Consider the following 21,535-nt stretch of genomic DNA (forward strand, 5'->3'; position numbering starts at 1 on the left):
GGCATGGATATTCAATTTTGTATGGGGATGGGCAGAGCTGTAGACTTGAGGCTTGTACTCAAGTCGGACATAATTATGTCACAAAAATCTGGACTACAACAACCCTTTTAAATTCTACAATAAAGAAAACAGGTTTGAGGTTTGGTCCGGTGTGTCTAAGGCTTCAGAATAAGTCACACAACCACAGAGGTAAAGGCTCACTTTATCAACAGATGTTTAAATACCTTGCCATTTTAAATGTTTTTAGAATGTTGATTTAGAATTTTATATCTATGTTCATCAGCAGATAGAGAAACTAATATAATTTTACATTTATCTCATCTCTCTAAATCCATCATGGCTGTGTTCATTTTACCAAAAGGTGGCAGCAAAGCCCATCTACGGCTATATTAGCATGCCTATGTAATGTAATGATTTTATAATACCATCACTTCACTTGCTCATTGCTTTCAATAGTGAAATTGCTATTGTGGCAAGCATTTAAAAGAGAGATCATAATATGATCATCATCACATTATAGAGATATATCTTTCCCACAGGCAGCTTTGGGCGAGACTCACCCAATGCAATTTCATGGTTCATCGTATTACATGTACCGAACTAGCTAAGGTCAAATGTGTCATGAAGAAAGGAACATATGATTTATAACTACTGCTAATTATGTTAACACAGTAAACAACAAGCAAATGGGCCTGAGAGGGATGAGGCCTGACTTGCCTCAAATAAAATTGGACAGAAAAGAATACTCAAAAATGACCACTTGGACTTGCACAGAAAAAACAGCTTTGGAAAGATCATGTTCTTGCATGTGCCTATGATTCTGTGCATGTGTGAATTATGTTTTTGTGTGTTAAACTTAACTGTAATGATATGTGTTTAATGAACACTGTACAGTTTCATTACAGAAGATGCACATCATTTAGAGAATAGTTTTTTGGTGTATTTTATTTAACTGTAATGTTAACTAACATTTGTCTGAACTGGTTTGTTCACTGAGGGAAGTAATATAGAAAAAAAAGGCTGCATTCCAGTCATATAATGTTGTGAATGTGTTCTACACTAGATGCAGTAGTATGCATGCATCACTTACATTTTCAGCAGCTCCAATCATGAACCTCTAGATGTTGGCAAAGAGACAGCAAAGAAGTCTAGAGTTTGAGTGCTACTGTAGGTTCAGCCTTCTCCTAGTATATGTATGTGTGTGTGTGTGTGTGTGTGTGTGTGTGTGTGTGTGTGTGTGTGTGTGTGTGTGTGTGTGTGTGTGTGTGTGTGTGTGTGTGTGTGTGTGTGTGTGTGTGTGTGTGTGTGTGTGTGTGTGTGTGTGTGTGTGTGTGTGTGTGTGTGTGTGTGTGTGTGTGTGTGTACTCTTACTACTCTACAGTGAGCATGATATCTAGTGTATCTATACATTCCAGGATCCTGCGTCCTGGGCATAACTCAGGCAACGTCAGAGGGGATAATTCGTTTCTAGTGGGAAATCAATCGAATCGGCGGTTTTCGAGAACTGAAAATTCACAAATGTCTATCTGTCTGTCAGTCTGTGGGTGTGTGTTGGAGGGGGGGGTTATGCATCAGCTTCCCTGATTGGCCAACACAACCCATCAGCTTCACGGATTGGCCAATCCGTGAAGTCAATTAGGATATCAATTAGGATATGTCTCATTGAATTAGGGCCTAATTCAATGAGACATATCCTAATTGAATTATGTAGCGAAGACACTGGAGCTGCAGACAATTAAAGCCTCTTTTATTAAGGTGCTAAGTAAAAAACATATTGACTGGCGTTTCGATGCTTCTGCATCTTTCTCAGGGCCCTATCTCCTGGGGGCGAAGCCTTACCAGTTAACCATACCCGCTACCCGTGAGTTATGCACAAGGCAGCTGGCACTGTCCCTAAACAGTATCTTAAGGCCACACTATGCAAGAGTGGCTAAACCCACTATTTGGGGATTTAGCATAGCGCAAGGGGCGTGCCTGTGTAAAAGTTGCTATCTTCGGACACCAGCCTTATACCTAAAACACCTGCGTTACCCGTTACGAAACAAATTTGGCATAGCGGGTGGTGTGCAGACTGTGTACATTACAGTAATCGGGTTGGCAGTGGCTCAGGGGTAGAGCGGCCGGATGGAAGCCGTAAGGTTTCCAGTTCCCCCCAGGCTCCCTCAGAGTTGGCGTCGAAGTGTCCTTGAGCAAGACGCAAGACGCTGAACCCCTAATTGCTCCCGATGCATGGTTTCCTCTGCTATCGGTGTATGAATGTTTGTGTGAATGGATGAATGTAATGCACAATCTATGTAAAGTGCTTTGGATAAAATCGCTATATAAATGCACCATTTACCATTCTTTTAATTTAATCTATCTGTAGCGCACCCCGCCTAAAGATGGTCCTGGTGGTTCCAATTTGTTATTATTTAACCAACAACGTAAAAGCTGTAATAAAACAAACAAACAATTGAACAATAAACATAATAAAAATAAAATAAATAGCAATGGTACAAATGTGCTGCGTTGTCAGATGCAATAGCAACGCAAGTGTAGCAAGAGAAAGTGATGACTAGTTACACTGTCTGAACAGTGCCTGCGACCTGATAAAAAAAGAACACAGTTAAGTCATAGACTTATTTCCACTGTGATCCCCTTGCAGAATTAAAAAATGTAGACATTAGACCAGAGTTTGATCAGTGAGAGAGAGAGGGAAAGAGCAGAAGACAGAAAGAGAGACAGAGAGATGGAGAGTGTTGGAGAAGGATGGAGAGGGAGAGAGGGAGCGACAAAAGTCTATTTTATTCACGCAGTAATAGATAATGACTTCATCTTTAACCACTTAAACCCTATACTTCTCTTTGCAGAAAATAACTGCTCAGGTTAGCTCAAGCTTGTATAACTGCTATTTTCCTATAATGTTCTCAGATTCTTGCAGAATGTTAGCGTATTATGACATGTCCAGAATAGGGACGAGGTTATATTAATGTTTTCATTATTTCTCCATCTGTGGTCTCTTTAATTTTAATTGAAAATTCTCACCAGAAAAACATAAAAACATAAATAAAATAAAAATAATAAACAATTAACTTTCTTATCCAGCAGATGCCAGCAAAGCGCCACAAAATGCTGTCTACTGAGCAACACCAGCTACATTAACAGTAACTGTCTGTGGTGCATGGTGAGATGTTCATGTGGAGCTTTGACACAAGAAGTGCATCAAGGTGGTGGAATTACATTGTCAGTCACACAGAGTATAATAATGTATCCATCCCCAGGAGAACGGGCACATTTTGGACAGTTACTGTAAGTCTTGGCATACTACAACAACACGACATGCGTTCAGCCATAACCTTAACAGAAACATACATTAAAAAACCCTCAATAATAATCATAAGGTAGTATTCTCTGTTTATTCGATACATTTCCCAAGGTTGTGTACTGCAGGGGAAACTTTAATTTCCATATTCACTGAACACTGTCATACACCACAGGGCCTGTTGAGCTCGAACCAACCCTATGGTCGGATGAGCTACTACTTAAATCAGTGGTTCTCAAAGTGGAGTCCGGGGACCCCTAGGAGGTTCCAGTCCCTAGCAAAGTTAGTTAATATAGCAACAAAATCAGTTTAACCATTTTAACCCTATTTTATACTTCCGCTTTTCTTAAAATGGCAGTCTACAAGCTCACAACACGTCGCATCATGACACGTTATAAGCTTGTATTTTTAAAACATTAACACAACATTTCTCTTATGGGGACCCTGATATAAAATCCTTTCAGATGGGGGTCCTTGACATGAAAATGTTTGAGAATCACTGCCTTAAATAAATGAGCTGTGTGCTGACTAATGAGAGAACACATTGAATACTCAAAATGAATAATGGATTTGGAAGGGCTATTTCTGTTTGCTCATATCTGTTTCGTTTTGTTTTGTTTTTAACGAAATACATGATTATTTATCAAGCTGGTAAAACTTAAGAAATGTTCACAAAGGTTTGATAAGCCACATTCTTTGAAGCAAATTCACTTTCATTTGGGACTAGCTATTAGTCCTGCAGACCTGCATGATGTTCTGTGCACCATGTGTGCATTCTGTCTGTCTTGATGCTTGAGTTGTGATAATGCAGCTTAATAACCTGCAATGAATATTCATCAAAGCCTTTCATGTTTAGTTGTTTTGTTTTGTTTTGTTTTGTTTTGTTCTGTGTGTGATCTGCACCAGAATTAATATTTCCCCTTGCGGGGCAGAAACACATTCTTGTCCATTTTACAAATAGGGTCCCCTGACACAAACAGAAAGGGAGAGAATCTTTTAGTGCTTTAGTGCCTTGTTTGGGGGGGGGGGGGGTGTTTGTGTCAAATGGGTGAGCGAGACAAACAAAAGTATATTAGGCCTGCTTGGTCCCATAGAGCAAATAAAGTAACTGCACTTCACTTGAACTAGAGCATAGGCGTGTCATCGCGGGAGGGATGAAAACATCTTAGTACATTAAACATTCATTAGGAATACCACAAAACACTTTTCTTCCAGGTTTTCTGTTCTCATGAGGGCATACTGGAGGTGGGTCAAAATGTTGGTTGAATGGCCGTAACATTTTATATGACCAATAAATTCAATTGTTTGTTGATAATATATAGATTTTCTGTAATCTTGATATCTTCAACAGACATTATATTACAAGCCATGGGATATTAAAATAACCCCAATAAATGTTGAAGAACTTTTCATTAATATAATATAGTATCATACACCCATAAAAAGGCATGTTTCGCCACATTTATAGGAACCTATAATTGGAACTTCCAGATAATACTCTTGATATTAAAAGTAAATGGGAAATAGAGCTTAACATAATAATCGTAGATAAGATGTGGGAAACATTCTGTGCTGAATGTCATAATAGCAATGAATGGAAGGAGCTTGATTGGAAAATGAAAATATGTTTTTTGAAGACAGCTAGAAACAGTGAGAGAGAGGGTTTGAGAGAGACAGCTATGTATAATGTACACGTATTTATTTATTTATTGATTACATAGGAGCTCAACAAGTCTCTCTAGGGATGTACTGTAGCAGGCTCCTCTTTAATACCACCTCATACTATGAGATATCACCCTCACTATATCCTGTGTGTGTGTGTGTGTGTGTGTGTGTGTGTGTGTGTGTGTGTGTGTGTGTGTGTGTGTGTGTGTGTGTGTGTGTGTGTGTGTGTGTGTGTGTGTGTGTGTGTGTGTGTGTGTGTGTGTGTGTGTGTGTGTGTGTGTGTGTGTGTGTGTGTGTGTGTGTGTGTGTGTGTGTGTGTGTGTGTGTTCTGTGTACAGTATGTGTATTGATGTGCATGTGTAGCCCTCAGGGTTCCTTTTATCCATACATTTAACCCATTACGTGAATCCTTGTCCCCTGTGGACTGCATGAATTGGTCTGCTTCTTGTTTCACTCAGGCTCTTGGGGCTATATGGGCTAAACTGCCTGTGATATTAATTGATCTCTGCTTGAATGCTCCACACTTCCAGACGACTGTAAAACCCCTTGGTTCATCTGGTGGGGATAGACGAGGACTGAGAGAGATTGTCAATATTCATTCAAATAACTTCTGATAAAATGCCCCTGGTTTTAACTATTTGTTAAACCTGCTGTGGGTAGAAAGGAATGAACCACAACAAGCCATAAATTGGGGAGCTTAACACTGAACTGAAGTCTTAACAAAAGCTGCAAATAAGCCAATTAAACCATTTTTTCATGAATCTCAATGCGCATGAATGAACCCACATACTCTAACAGCATGACCTCCCTGTGCAATCTTTTGCAATCAATAGCAAGTTACCATGTGTGCAGTTTGGGAACAAAACCACACAAATCACAAAGCAGTTTTCAGCAAAGAAGCAGTTCTATACAGGCTGGCTGCTTGTGGGCATGCATGTCAGCTAGTGTTGTGATGGTCTTTGTAGACTTTGGCTAGATTAGCATTACTTACAATTACTTATCTCCATATTTGGGCAAAGTTTCAGTCCAATCCCACCTCCACAGATAGTTATACCGGTATATATTTTACAATTATGTGATAAACAGTGAGTTACTTCCTTGGCATACTGGCAGCATGCAAAAGAAATGTGGTGCTGATCGGTCCAGTGGTTTGTGAGATTAGCCCCGGACAAACACTCTCTCTCTTTCTGTCTGGTCTTTGTCAGCACACATATTGCAAAGAGACAAACCCTGTTCTAGACGGCATGGCTAAATAAATAAACAAATATATAGATATTCCATATATTCAGTCCACAGGCCAATGAAGAACTATCTACAAAAAATGAAGGTAAGAAAAATGTTAATTGTGTAGAGCTGAGAATTATCTACTGCTGCCTCTCCCCATCAGATCAACTACAGTAGTTGATCTTTTTTATATAGTTTTTTTCTCTCAAAATAGACAATCTAAGAATATTTGTCCCACAAAATATAAATCTTAGATAGGCAAATAAACAGTGAGAATAATGCAACCGGATAGTATGTTGGCCATTTGATTCCTGTGGAGACTTATGTTGCATGTCTTTAACAATATCTCCCCTCAACCAGATTCCTGTGTCTCTACACTAAAAGTAGGAAATATATTAAAAAGAAAAAAAGAAAATCAAATGGAAATTGGTTATATTGTTTCCTTCACAATATTATTTTCCTTCAAGGTCTTCCCCAAGATAAAAACAATTATCATAACAATGTGATGACTATTGACTATTGAAACAAGCCATGGGTAATCATTTGTTTTTGAGACAAATTGATCTATTAGAGACCAACCAATTACCCAAAGTATATCCCAGGACGTATTTGTGTTTGTGCATCTTAAAAGTCCTATTATGTATATTACTTCACACAGTTGTTGTGAAAAAACGATGTGTTCCCAAGCTGAATGAACATAGTAATGCAACTTCATAGCCCAGCTAGGCAGCGTGTTTTCATCTTGTAAAGGGTGGGAAATTCATAGGAGAGGACAGTGACCACTGACAGTGGAGGCACCTGGTTGTGCATGAGTGTGATTCTGTTTACATGTGCTCTTTTAATGCTCAATCTAGAAAATAATGATTACATAAAAACAATGGAACTGTGTGTGAACAACAACAACAACAACAACAACAACAACAACAACAACAACAACAACAACAACAACAACAACAACAACAACAACAACAACTGAGGTGCAATGTTCAAATCTATAGATAACCACACCAATCTGAGCTCAAACTGAACAAACATCAAATGATGTCACAGTATAACCTTTTCCAAACACTGAGGTTGTCTCAGGTTGTCTATAATTAACACAGTCTGAATTATAAATCTGTTTTGAGAGATTAGGAAGAGAGGGATAAGTTGAAGGAATGAAGGTGACAGTATGAGATACATTGCATATGCTTTATGGACATGGTCTATGTGAATGTACATAATTATGTCTAGTATCTGTGAATAATCCTGACAAAACTAACTCTACAGAGGGAACATTTTGAAACTGTAGAACGTGTAACGGTTTAGCCGATCGCTACATTCGTATGGGCTTGCGATCTGAGGCTCACTGGTTTGAAAGCTGAACAACATTCACCTCTCCCTCAGCAGCAGCTCAGTTGCCAACAGTAGGATTGCGGTTGCACTAAATATATCTTGATGGAATCAAGAAATGGAGTATGTCTGGATGCTTCCTCTACATTTTTGAAAGAGGGAGACATGGTTGTAATAGAGCCTATTAGCCATTGACTAAGTGACTATTGTCACGTTTCTAAGCATTAAAGTCACACCGTGTAACCTTTTCAAAAATAAGAAAAGGACTGGAAATCTGGCGAGGGAAGATTTCTGTGCAGCATTCAAACAACTGGGGAATAACTGAAGTGGTGACTTATTGCTTCAAGCAAGGGTCTAAAGCCCCACATTATGAAGCCTGCTGTTATAAGTGTCTTGAGTGCAGCTATGCCACCTCTTACACCTCTCTTCCTGTTTGTCGATGTTTTCATTAGGGGTGTGCGCACAACACATGCAAACAAGTTATTTTTCAACTGAATAATCAAAAAGAAACTTGGGAGCTGAGAAAATAAATAATCACATTAATCAGGCTGGACTCGATACTTGGCCACAATATATATGACTGTGAAACAGAATACAGTTTGCAATTTAATAATACCTTTATCAGCAAAGTGCTCAAGTACTCTGCTGTGACTAATTGGTGTGTGGTCTTATGCTGCCTTGCAATAGCAGAGCAAATTTTACAAAATACACAAGTGATTTGTTTTGTCCTGAGTCTGCATGTGCCCGAAGGCATTGTTGATGAGTACGCTTGAGAATAAAATGATTGTACCTTTAATGTACGCCTCAGGAAGAACTGTCTACTGGCCCAGTGTTGCACTGTGCCCACCCATTGCTGACGGTCTGTAGCAACCACTAATGTAATAACGGCTCATAATGTAATAAGGGCTCATAATGTAATAAAAAAAATGTAATAAAAACTCATAATGTAATAATCAGCTCATAATGTAATAAAAAAACGAGCGCATAACGTAATAACGGATTTTTCAATAATGTAATAATGTAATAATTTGTTACATTAACAACCTCCACATAGGAGGCTCATAATGTAATAAAAGTTCATAATGTAGTAATATATTTTTATTACATTATGAGCTGATTATTACATTATGAGCTTTTAGGAGGCTCATAATGTAATAAAAGTTCATAATATAATAATATATTTTTATTACATTATGAGCTGATTATTACATTATGAGCTTTTAGGAGGCTCATAATGTAATAAAAGTTCATAATGTAATAATCTATTTTTATTACATTATGAGCTTATTATTCAATTATGAGCTTTTAGGAGGCTCATAATATAATAAAAGTTCATAATGTAATAATATATTTCATTACGTTATGAGCTGATTATTACATTATGAGCTTTTATTACATTTTAATTATTACATTATGAGCTTTTATTACGTTTCGTTTATTACATTATGAGCTTTTATTACATTTAGTTTATTACATTATGAGCTTTTATTACATTTAGTTTATTACATTATGAGCTTTTATTACATTTAGTTTATTACATTATGAGCTTTTATTACATTTAGTTTATTACATTATGAGCCGTTATTACATTATGAGTTGCTGTAGCAACTCATAATGTAATACATTTACAGTAATAAAAGCTCATAATGTAATAAACTAAATGTAATAAAAGCTCATAATGTAATAATCAGCTCATAATGTAATAAACTAAACGTAATAAAAGCTCATAATGTAATAAACTAAACGTAATAAAAGCTCATAATGTAATAAACTAAATGTAATAAAAGCTCATAATGTAATAAACTAAATGTAATAAAAGCTCATAATGTAATAAACTAAACGTAATAAAAGCTCATAATGTAATAAACTAAATGTAATAAAAGCTCATAATGTAATAAACTAAATGTAATAAAAGCTCATAATGTAATAAACTAAATGTAATAAAAGCTCATAATGTAATAAACTAAATGTAATAAAAGCTCATAATGTAATAATCAGCTCATAATGTAATCAAATCATGAGCCCATAATGTAATAATGTGTTACATTAAGAACCTTGCGTAGCCACTCATAATGTAATAACACTGCATAATGTAACTTTAAAAAAGTGCTCCTCGGAGCACAGGTCTCCGCCAGGTCAGGTAGGTTATTGTGGCCTCCTGGTAGCGCTATAACAGGCCAATGTGAAAAGGGTGTCATTTCTTCCTCGGCCTAGTGGGAAGGTGTGCGCAAAATTTCACGGCAATCACGCGCTGTGTTGATGATTTAAGGCATTTTGTTCAAAACAAACCAATCCTGCAAACTTTGGAAGCCAATCTTAGCCAATCAGGATAGAATATAAAAAATCGGGGAGATCCGTGTTGATCGCATGACTATATAGATACTGTGTACCGATTTACGTGAGGTTTGGACAAAATCTGTAGGAGTGATATCCAAAAATGTGTTTTGCACAAATCGGCCTCCTGGTGGCGCTATAACAGGACAATCTGAACATTTTAGGACAGAGGTTTGGCTTTGGCATCCAGGGAGTGTGTGTGCACAGTTTCGCAGCGGCCGGGCTAACGGTGCCAGAGATTAGCTGTTCACAGACAGACACACGGACGGACGGACGGACGGACGGACGGACGGACGGACGGACGGACGGACGGACAGACACGCGGACACACGGACGGACGGACAGGGGTAAAACATACTCTCTCGCCATGCCTTTCGGCCTGGCGGAGACAATAACGGCTCAAATTGTTGTTTCCTGGCAAGTATGATGGTCAGTATCATGGTCGGTATAATGTCAGTATCATGTACGTATCATGGTCTTTAGAATGTCAGTTTCATGGTCAGTATCATGGTCAGTTTAATGTCAGTACCATGGTCAGTATCATGGTCAGTATCATGGTCAGTACCATGGTCAGTATCATGGTCAGTTTCATGGTCAGTTTCATGGTCACCATGATACAGACCATGATACTGATACTGACCATGGTACTGACCATGGTACTGACCATGGTACTGATACTGACCATGATACTGACCATGATACTGACCATGGTACTGACCATGATACAGACCATGATACTGATACTGACCATGGTACTGACCATGATACTGACCATGATAATGATGTCAGTTTCATGGTCAGTATCATGGTCGGTATCATGGCCAGTATCATGGCCAGTATCATGGTTAATTATGGTCAGTATCATATCAATATCATGGTCAGTATCATGGTGACCATGAAACTGACCATGATACTGACCATGATACTGACCATGGTACTGACCATGATACAGACCATGATACTGATACTGACCATGATACTGATTTACTACCATGATACTTACCCAAAATATGAAACATTATTACATTATGAGGTTTTATTACATTATGAGCCTCCTATGTGGAGGTTGTTAATGTAACAAATTATTACATTATTACATTATTGAAAAATACGTTATTACGTTATGCGCTCGTTTTTTTATTACATTATGAGCTGATTATTACATTATGAGCTGTTATTACATTTTTTTTATTACATTATGAGCCCTTATTACATTATGAGCCGTTATTACATTAGTGGTTGCTACACGGTCTTCTATTCCAGCGATTCCCAACCTGTGGTCCAGGGCAAGTGGGCCCCCAAATACTTGGCAAAACATTAAGATTGTAATGATAATATAACAATATTAAAAAATAATTGTTAATTATTGTTAAAATATGTCACCGATAAGTAGGAACTTAAAGTGTACTACTTTAGTTCCATTGATCCAAGCCAATCTAAGCAATCGATTGATTGATTGATCATTAAAATAAACATTATCTGAAAATGTATAGGCCCACCTATCTGGCCACATTAACACGGCAGCCGAATAATTAGGATGAGTAAGTGCAGAGGAAAAATTTCACAACAACTAAATACATTATCATAATTAATTACACACACGCATTGTACACAGTATGCACACACAGATTTGGTATTGGGTTAGTGTGTGTGTGTGTGTGTGTGTGTGTGTGTGTGTGTGTGTGTGTGTGTGTGTGTGTGTGTGTGTGTGTGTGTGTGTGTGTGTGTGTGTGTGTGTGTGTGTGTGTGTGTGTGTGTGTGTGTGTGTGTGTGTGTGTGTGTGTGCGTGCGTGCGTGCGCAGTGGTAATGTTCCGCTTGAGGAAGTGAAGATCTCAGACCAGTGCCAGCAGGGCAAAAGTAAATCACACAATCTGTTTAGATGTCATCAGCACATAATTTCTTTGCTCGCTCAGACATGAAGGAGACCTTGAAGTGTAGTTGTTTGTGTGGCTGTCGGTGTGTGCGCTTGCGTGCGTGTGTGCGTGCGTGCGTGCGTGTGTGTGTGTGTGTATGTGTGTGTGTGTGTCAGGGCACTCACCTGATCACCAGGCCTGTCTGACTGCTGGCAGAGTGTGGAAATTAGGAATAATAAGAGTCATTGTTCTTCTAACTCTGATCGATTCTAGATGCCCTTGCAAATGATCAGTGTCAACTGCAATCTGTTGTTTTGGGTGAGGTGATGAGAGCTGAGTGGATGACAGACGATGTGTCTCCCCTGCAGTACTCACCTGTACGGAAGAGTGCTTCCCAGAGGGGTCAGGGCCAAAGAGGACCTACAGTATTCTGTAATATAAGTCTCTATAGATAGACTAATGTGAGAAAAATTGTTAAAGGACGACTTCACCCATTTTCAACCTATCTTCATGTAATTGGTCCTCACTAATGCTCAACATAAAATGGTACCATATTTTTCTAGTCGGTCTATGTCTCATAGGACGGCTGTGGACACTTCAGAAACCCACCTACCAGTGACATCATCATTAGGCAGGGGTTTTCCCCACAATTTTTTATTTCGATTTTTATTAACACAAGAACAATGGCTTCCATTATAGCATACTAACTTTCCAGGAATAGAAAGCCTGCGGTTTCTGTTAGCTTGGATTCCCCATCGATGATGTCACTGGTAGGCGGGTTTCTGAACAGTCCACAGCCCTCCTCTGGGACAAAGACAGAGTAGACAAAAATGGTACCATATCATAATGAGCATCCGTGAGGTCCAATTATATGAGAGGTTATATGAAAGGTTGAAAATGGGTGAAGTCGTCCTTTAAGCAATTCACATGAGATAAAGTGCTGTTCCTTCTAAATAAGTTGTAAGTGCTGAGAATTACAGAGAAGTTAGAGACGTTTCCTGTTTTACATGTTTCTTTTTATGAATCAGGTATTGGCTCATAATCAATCCAAGGTGTTGGGATTAATTCATGTCTTTGTGCTCCCTAGTCCTACAGTTTTTGTGGATGTACTGATGGTAATCAGTAACCTACCACTGGATCTACAGTAAAAGGGACCACTAGCAATCATCTCTTTTATGTGATAATCAATGTTTACTGTGTTGTTGTGAAATCGTTGTCCTTCGAGATGTATTAGATGGCATTTTACAACATTTTCCCTCCGCCAGGCCGAAGGCGTGTCCGAGACTATGTTTTCGCCCCTGTCCATGTGTGTCAATGTGTGTCAATGTGTGTGTGTGTGTGTGTGTGTGTGTGTGTGTGTGTGTGTGTGTGTGTGTGTCCGTCAATCTGTGAGCAGCTAATCTTCGGCACGGTTGGACAGATTAGCATGAAACTGTGCATGCATTGGAGGCTAAGTGAAATGCTCCACATTTCTCACATCGTCCTGTTATAGCGCCACCAGGAGGCCGATTTTTGCAAAATACATTTTTGATATTAGCCTAGCTCCTACAGATTTTGTCATCACATACACATACATTATATAGTCATGTGATCAAGACAGATCTGTCCGATTTTTCATATTCCATCCTGATTGGCTTCTAAAGTTTGCAGGACCCAGCCAATGGAACTCAACATTCTTCTCAGCTCATCAAATGAGCGATTTCTTGTTGTCCAAACATTTTTCACTATGAAACATTACAGACTAATATCTTTCCAGTAATTATTAGTAAGCCATGTTGTACTGGAGTGTTTGTAATCTTGCTTTGATCAACACCCTATTAAGTTCTGCTGGATCACTCGGAACTCAGTGAAATTGGTATGCATTTCTATAGCACCTTTATCCAAAGTGCTTTACAGTGTTACATCCACCCATTCACACGCTGCCGGTTAAGGAAACCATGCAAGGCACCAGGGGTAGTTAGGGGTTCAGCGTCTTGCTCAAGGACACATTGGGCCCGATTCATGAACCGTACTTACGAACAAATTTGTTCTTAGACCCACTTAAGAAGTTTTTTAAGAGATTTTGGCATTCACAAATGTTTTCTTAGCTGTGATTTGTTCTTAAGTTAAGAAGAAATCTACGCATACTAGATAGCACTCTTAGGGTGGCCTTTGAGTTCTTAAGTGTGATATGTTTGTGCAAAAATAATTAATTCTTCAATTCTACAGTTGTATAATATAGGATTTAAATTACAATAATATTTTTATCATATCTTTAGAGCAAAAAAGGTTCTCAAAGGTGTGGTCTGGGGACCCCAGGGGTCCTTGAAGCTGTTCCAGGGGGTCCACAGCAAACGAGGAACAGTTTAATCACTTTAACCCTATTTTATACTTTGTTTGAAAATAGCTGATCTACAAGCTCACAACGCGTCCCATTACTGGCAATTTTGAACTTGTAGATCGGCTATTTTCGAAACATTTTGATAAATCTTGAAAACATTTCCCTAGCAGAAAATATTTTCAGGTGGGGGTCTGCAGCCAAATGCATCTAACCCAAACAGACCCGGTTGAGTTGAAGCCCAAGCCCCATACCCACCCCATAACCCCCCACCCAACCCACCCTCATCGCCCCCCCATACCCCCAGCCCCATATCCCGACATTCGCCACACCCCCATTTTCAAGTCCCCTTCCTACCTGAAAGCCCCCCTATACCCACCCGTCACACCCATCCCCATACCCCACACAGCCCCCTACACCCCTCCTTGCACCACCATATCACCCACCACACCCCTATTTCCACCCCATTACATAACAAGCAGCTGCTACCTTAAAGACCCTCTATATCCACCCACCAGCTTTCAGTACTAAAATGTTTTATATCCACTACTAACGCTACTCCTGAACATAAAATATGGATAACATTTTTAATAGCTAATTTCAGCAAATTTACATTGATGTCGAGTGGTGATGTGTTGATTAATGTGAGAGAAACAATAAAATACATTCATTAATTAAATAAAATAATTTGCTGTTCACTTCAGAAGTACCTCCACAGAAATATTTATTTATTTTTATGTTTGGAGTCTGGTGTTCCACCATCTTTAGGCTTTAGTTTAGGTATTCTTTACTTCATTCTCTCAACTTTATTTCTCTGTGTGATTTCCTGTGATTTCTGTGTGCAGCAATCACACACAGGTGTGACTGCAGGCAGAGCCATGCAGTCATGCCTTATATGGGGATTGGTGGGGAGGCTCCCTATGGTAATTAGGATTAACTGGCACACCCCTTCAAGTTACGAGGATTGTGATTCATCATCATCAAGAACTTAGTTACGAACAATTCTGCCTTTTAAGAACGTTTCATGAATCTGACTCGACTTCTCTTAGGAATTCACTTAGGAAGACAACTTACAAATTTATTGCTGAATGAGGCCCATTGACATGAAGCCAGGAAGAGCTGGGACTGAACCAGAAAGCTTCCGGCTCCCAGAAAGACCACTCTGCCTCCTGAGTCAAGCCAGGTAACAGTGATCTGACATTTGAAATCTTTTATTGATCTCAATGCCCTTGAAGTCCACTGCTTGTACTATGTTCCAGGCCTTTATCCTTATTAGTGTGTAAACACCTGTAGACTTAAAGGGGCTACACCATGAATTTCATTTTTTTTAAGGTTTTTAGTATTTTTTGGGCTCCCCAGTGTCTCTTGTACCCAAAAAAAATATTTTTTTAACATTCAGTCATTCATGCTCATTTCATGGATTTCCTGAATGGGCGTGTCTGAACAGGCCATTTCAGAATGGCTGTGCAAGTGATGTCACTTGCACAGATTTTGCATTGACGATGGCCAGACAGAATTGCTCAGTAGCTCCCCCCTGCCCAATAGGACGTTTTGGTATTGCAGCTGAAAAAGCTTGGAATGACAGACAGTCAGATTGTGAGAAAAAATATCTGGATGTTTTTTAGGCTTACAACCTGTTTAAAACGTATTAGGGGGCAATATTTATATATAATATATATTTTTTAAATTCATGGTGTAGCCCCTTTAAGGTGGGCAAAAGCATTGAATCACACTATGGGGCAGGGGTAATGCTCTCTGTGCCTGAACCAGGGCATAAATCAGAATCCTGAGCAATTATTGTTTCGCCTTAAGCTGGGAGGTGAGTACCCTTGAGGTGTTCTCCTGCTCACTGACCTCTTCTTCTCCCTCCTCTGCCCAAGTTCAACCATCACCTCTAGCATCCAGCATCCCTCTCAACCTGACAGCGCAAACATCTAATCCAGCTGAAGACCCACACAAGGCCAGAGGAGATGTTGGAGCTGTTTTGCCAGTCAATCTGAGTAGAGAGAGAGAAATGGAGAGACAGAGAGTGAGAAATACATACAGACAGACACAGATGGTGATTATGTGTCAGGAGGATAAATAATAGAGAGAGTAGGTGGGGTGAGTAAGGAAGGAGGAAGAGAAGAACAGACACAAAATCATGTCAAAACAAATCAGGTGAAAGGCCTCCTCTGGGATCAAACTCCTTTCCGTTCTAGCTTTGGGTTACATCAATAAATAGGTTTATAGGCTGGATTTGAGCTGCTGCAGAATCACTCTGCAATCATGTGTGCCTATATGTGTGTTTCTCTGTGCGCATATGTGTGTTTCTCTGTGTGCATACGTACACACACACACGCGCGTGCGTGTGTGTGAGTAGCCTATAAGTGTAATGCACCGCTAGGATAAACTGTCTCTCAAGGGCACTTGACCAGAACTAGAGATTCCAAAGTGGGGTAAGGAGATAAAATAATATAAATTTCATGCTGTTTCTTAGGGATGTTTCTGTCCGATGGGGATATGGGCCTTTTGAGGGATTGCATTCCAGGAAACGAGACTGATAGTGAGGTGTTCTGTGGTCTAGATAGGGATTGTAATCCAGGATAGTATCTCATCACTTGGCAGCTGCCGAAACAAACCCTGTGGCTTTTAAGAAGGTAGATTCTATCTTGCCAGTGATATACAGTAAAGGAGCATGGTAGAATCCTAGTAAAGCCTATGTATGTCATAATGTCACTTTTTTATAGATTACAGTTGGACAACACCATAAAAAACAGCCAGTCCCTTCAAAAAATAAGTTGTAGTGCCGCTTTATAAACAAATAAATATAAACTACTATATGTATATGTATATATATATATATATTCCTCTTCTACCCTGGATTTGAACCCGGTTTCCTGCACAAGTGCAGACTTTTTAAAAACTATCTAGAACCTGCCTGCTTAAAAATAAAATATAAATAGAAGAGCAGGGAGACAAAATACAACCACCCCAAATGTATACATTATATTGTATTAACATACCCTGATACAGATTGGACAAAATTACATTTTATTTAAAAAAAAAAGTTACATGCATAGGCTACAGGCTTCAGCAGGCGGTCCCTTTAAAACCCTCCAATTTCCCCACCCCCCGGGCCCTCCCCCGCTGCAAACAGACAGACAGACAGACAGACAGACAGACAAACAAACAGGTGTGGTGTTTGAGTTCTCTCTAACGCCCTGCCATGCACACGGGCTCTGCTCTGCTTTTAGGTCTCCCTCTTTCGTCAAAATAAACTAAACTACCTCGCTACTAACCGGAAAAAAAGCCAGTTTGTGCTGTTGAACGTGTATTCTCCACCGTGGGAAGCCTCTCAGGACCCCACCTTCAATGTGCACATTTTGTACACATTTTGGGCAGAAAATAAAGTATGTCCGCCAGATGGAAATTATTTTATTTACTCCACTGCGCCCTCTACAGATCTGGTTAATTCCCATTGACCAGTGTAGAGGGCGCGGTGGAATAAATAAATAAATACATCGTTTTGTTTATTTTTTCTAAAGACGGAGACCAGGGCTAACACCGATATATTTGGACAGAAGAGTAAATGGAGTGAAAACTTCTGAGTCACATCTGTGACAGTTGAAAGACTAGTCGTGACAAAACTGTTTATTTTCCTCCTCATAGGCTAATTACCTTGCAACCACCTGTCTGTTGTGTGCCCCAAACATACATAGCCTACTGTATGTGCTCACTGCGTCACTGGAGGAAAGTAAGTAGTTCATGTGAAACTCGTGGAAAAGTGACATGTTTGTTTTACTAAATACACGTTTTCTGCCATAACTTCTAAAATGGATATCATGAAATGTGTTGAAATTCACTTAGGCTAATTGATGATAAGTTGTATTTTTTTTCTTTCTTTTTTTCTTTTGAAATAATGTACATTTTTGGAAAATGGAAGACACAAAAAAGGGGACATTTACCTGCGACCCATAAAAAATTGTCCGCGACACAAACATGGGTCCGGACCCACTGTTTGGGAACCGGTGGTGTAGGACATAGGAGTAGGCCTATCTTTGGCTGTGTATATGGAATACATGAAATGTAGGCTATGTAATATTATTTACAGCTATTCTAGGGCTAGGGTCCTTTATATCCTAAATAAATAAATAAATAGCCTATAGTAGCCTACAATGTTTGGGGTGTCACAGCACCAAATTGTATGAAACCTCATACAATTTGTTGTTTACCAATGAAAGTTATATTGGAGCAAGTGTTACAACCTGAATAGCCCATCTAGATTTCTATTTAATCTCTCAATAAATGTCTAGGGTTACCCAAGGTTGTCAGATTTCTAGGTGTAGGCTTGGTTAGCTCTTTTCTAATATGTACATGTTTAAAAATGCCAACAGATAGTGAGCTGTGGACAAAATAAATCTATAGCCTATAGTGTGGAATAGAAACTATAATAGCCTACTATTTGTTTGATGAAATGAAAGCACGAATAACTTTTCAAGGTCTGCAAATGATGACCCGAAGAAGGACTCGATTTTAGCAATGTTTCTGAGCTGGAATTCTTTTTTTTACATTTTTTATTTTACAACCCTTGTCACTTGAACATTGTATCTACATAATGTCTACTTTAACAAGTACTCTGCTAAATCTAGGTTATCATTTTCTTTTGTAAGTGCAGATCTACCATTTTGGCAGTAATTAACTAATTATTACACAATTTGCTAATAAAAACATAAAATGTAAAAATACTATATTCATGTAAAATATAAAAAATATTGAATGAGAAATCTGAAGGCCGTGTTCACATACATCCCCCTTCACAATGTAGAAGAGGGGTCTTCAAAGTTTTTTCAGTAACTCTGAGAACCCCCTAGGGGTCCCGAACCCCCTGTTGAAGACCCCTGAGTTTGTTTGTTGAGCGTCAATATCTCATTTGGTTTTGAAGCAATTAAAATGACAAATTACAAATACATTTGAGTACTTTGTTGACGGCCCCCCCCTGAGTAGCTCTGTGGTTGAATTTATGTCAACTATTCAATATAAAACTATGGCCCCATTAAATGGCAATGGCCATTTAATTTAATCCTGTGACAGGATCATGTTCAATACCGTACCTGGCTCTGGAATACTGTGTATGTTTTGACAGGATACAGCATACGTATACTAGGCTGTTTATGTTGTCTTGTGGCTACTTTTGAATGTAGTGAGTTGTTGAACTTGTGTAGCGCACTTACTAATCAGATCTACACTTTTGCAGATTATGACGATTATGACAAAATAATTGCGATCATCTCAAATAATTGCGATTAGATGATTATGTAATACTGTGACAGGCCTATATATGTGACTACATATACATGAGGTCACTTCAATTTCTTTCTTTCTTTCTTTCAGACATTCAAGGCTTATGGTGTTCCATGGATGCATGTACTGCAGGTACAAAAGCAGGTACTACGAATCTCAACGGAAGCCCGAGGCCGTAGCCACAGCCAAATACTGTGCCCCAGCCTGGTGTAGAAGCCCACAAAAAGGTTGATACTACCATTAACAACGCTCTCCAGATCATAACTGGTTGCCTGAAGCCCACCCCTGTGTTCTACATGCCAGTCCTAACGGTAATTGCCCCGGCTGGCCTCCGACGAGAGGCTGCTGCTACCCTCACGCTAGCAAGGAAAGCCCAGAAACATGGACTGGAATATCTTGCATGACACCACTACGACAGCGTTGCCGATAAACAGACTCAAGTCCCGCCACCCATACAACAAGGTGGCACAAGAGATGTTCAGTTCTATCCCTGAGGTCTACAAAGGCATGGATGGTGGCATCCCGGGAGCAGGAGTGGGAGTCAGCTGGGCCCACCTACACGTTCTCACCGCTACATCTGGGACCCAGGAGACCAGGAGACAGCGGCGTCAAAGGAGAAGACCTGCCACGCCGACAATGGACCCTGCTGAACCGACTGCGTAGTGCGTACTGGGGTTGACTGCTTCAAAACATCTATGAAGTAGTGGGGCCTGGCAGACAGCGCAGCATGCCAGTGCTGGGAGCTTGAGCTGACTGCCGACCACATAATCACCACCTGTCCCCTGTATAGACCACCATCGGAGGCCGGCCTCTTTGATGTGAGACCTGAGACGAGAGCGTGGCTGCACAACATCAAGCTGGACATCTGATGATGATACACGAAAGAAGAAAGTACTAGAGGCAAGGTCATGACCCCAGATGGCAACAGCGAGGACTTTGACATTCTGGCTTGGCTGTCGCTGGAGACACCCTTGCTTGCATGGAGTGCTCTGAAAGGCATGGCCAGTGTGTGGGCCGTTCTCCTATACAGCTGTGAATACTGCACCCTGAAGCCTGCCCTACAGAAGTCCCTGGCCACTGTGCTACACCAGAATGCTAATTGCAATACTAAACATCAACCAGGATGAACATGTTACCAACAAGCATCTGTATGGGGGGCTACCAAGGGTGAGTGAGAAGATGGCAGCCGGGAGAATGGGGATGGTCGGTCACTGCCATTGTCACCGGGAGCTCCCAGCAGGGGAGGAAAGTGCTGGCAAGCTAGCCAGATGTATGGAGGCTCGACATTACTGGAGACGCCGCTGGAGTGCTCATATTGGGATGAACTAGAGAAAGGGGGGCTCTATCTATATCCAAAGTTTGTCCCTGGCCATCATTTACACAACTGATGAAGTAGAAGACAGCTCAAGGTAGGAACCTTTTTCTTTGCTGCTGCTGCTGCTGCTGCTGCTTGTGTTGTATGTTGTGATTCAGGCTGTTGCTCTATTGCTGTCATTTTGGAACCCATTGACTGGGTGGCAATGACTGTGTTCAGTGATTTCTGGCTCTGGAATTGAATACTGATGTGCTCTACTGTTTGCATGTTGTTTTGTGTCTGATGTTGAAGGTTGTGATCTGTGACTGGGTGGCTGACTGGCTGTATTGGTTCATGACTGGCTTGATGGCAACAACTCTTCGTAGGCCTATTCCTCAAGGCCATTATATTCTCTCTCTCTCTCTCTCTCTCTCTCTCTCTCTCTCTCTCCCTCTCTCTCTCCCTCTCTCCTCTCTCTTCTCTCTCTCTCAATAGGAACCTTGTTTCTTTTTAATGTATTTGCTGTGTCATATATGACCCATGTTTGAGTGAAACAAATGGGGTAAATGCAGCTTCTCAGATCTGCTCCTGTCATAGAACTATATAAAAACGGTTGCTATTCCCCAAGGGAACGTCAGTAATGTAAGGACTGTGTTGTTGGTTGTTGGTTATTGATGTTGCAAGTTCCCAACACATGATGATGTGCATATATAATAGGTTTGTTGTTTTGTGATATCCCATAATTTGAATCTTCAGAATCTGATATATTTCATGATAATACTAAGACTATGCAACTGACTATTGCATAGTCATATGTTAAATCCAATACCTGTATTGGCCTAATTTAATTCAGACTAAAACTAATGATTAAAACTGGACTAAAACCTTTTTGAGTTTTCGTTGACTAAAATTAGACAAAACGGACAAAGAT

The sequence above is a fragment of the Gymnoscopelus microlampas genome, assembly GCF_963454915.1.
Source record: "Gymnoscopelus microlampas genome assembly, chromosome: 18".
Taxonomy (NCBI): Eukaryota; Metazoa; Chordata; class Actinopteri; order Myctophiformes; family Myctophidae; genus Gymnoscopelus; species Gymnoscopelus microlampas.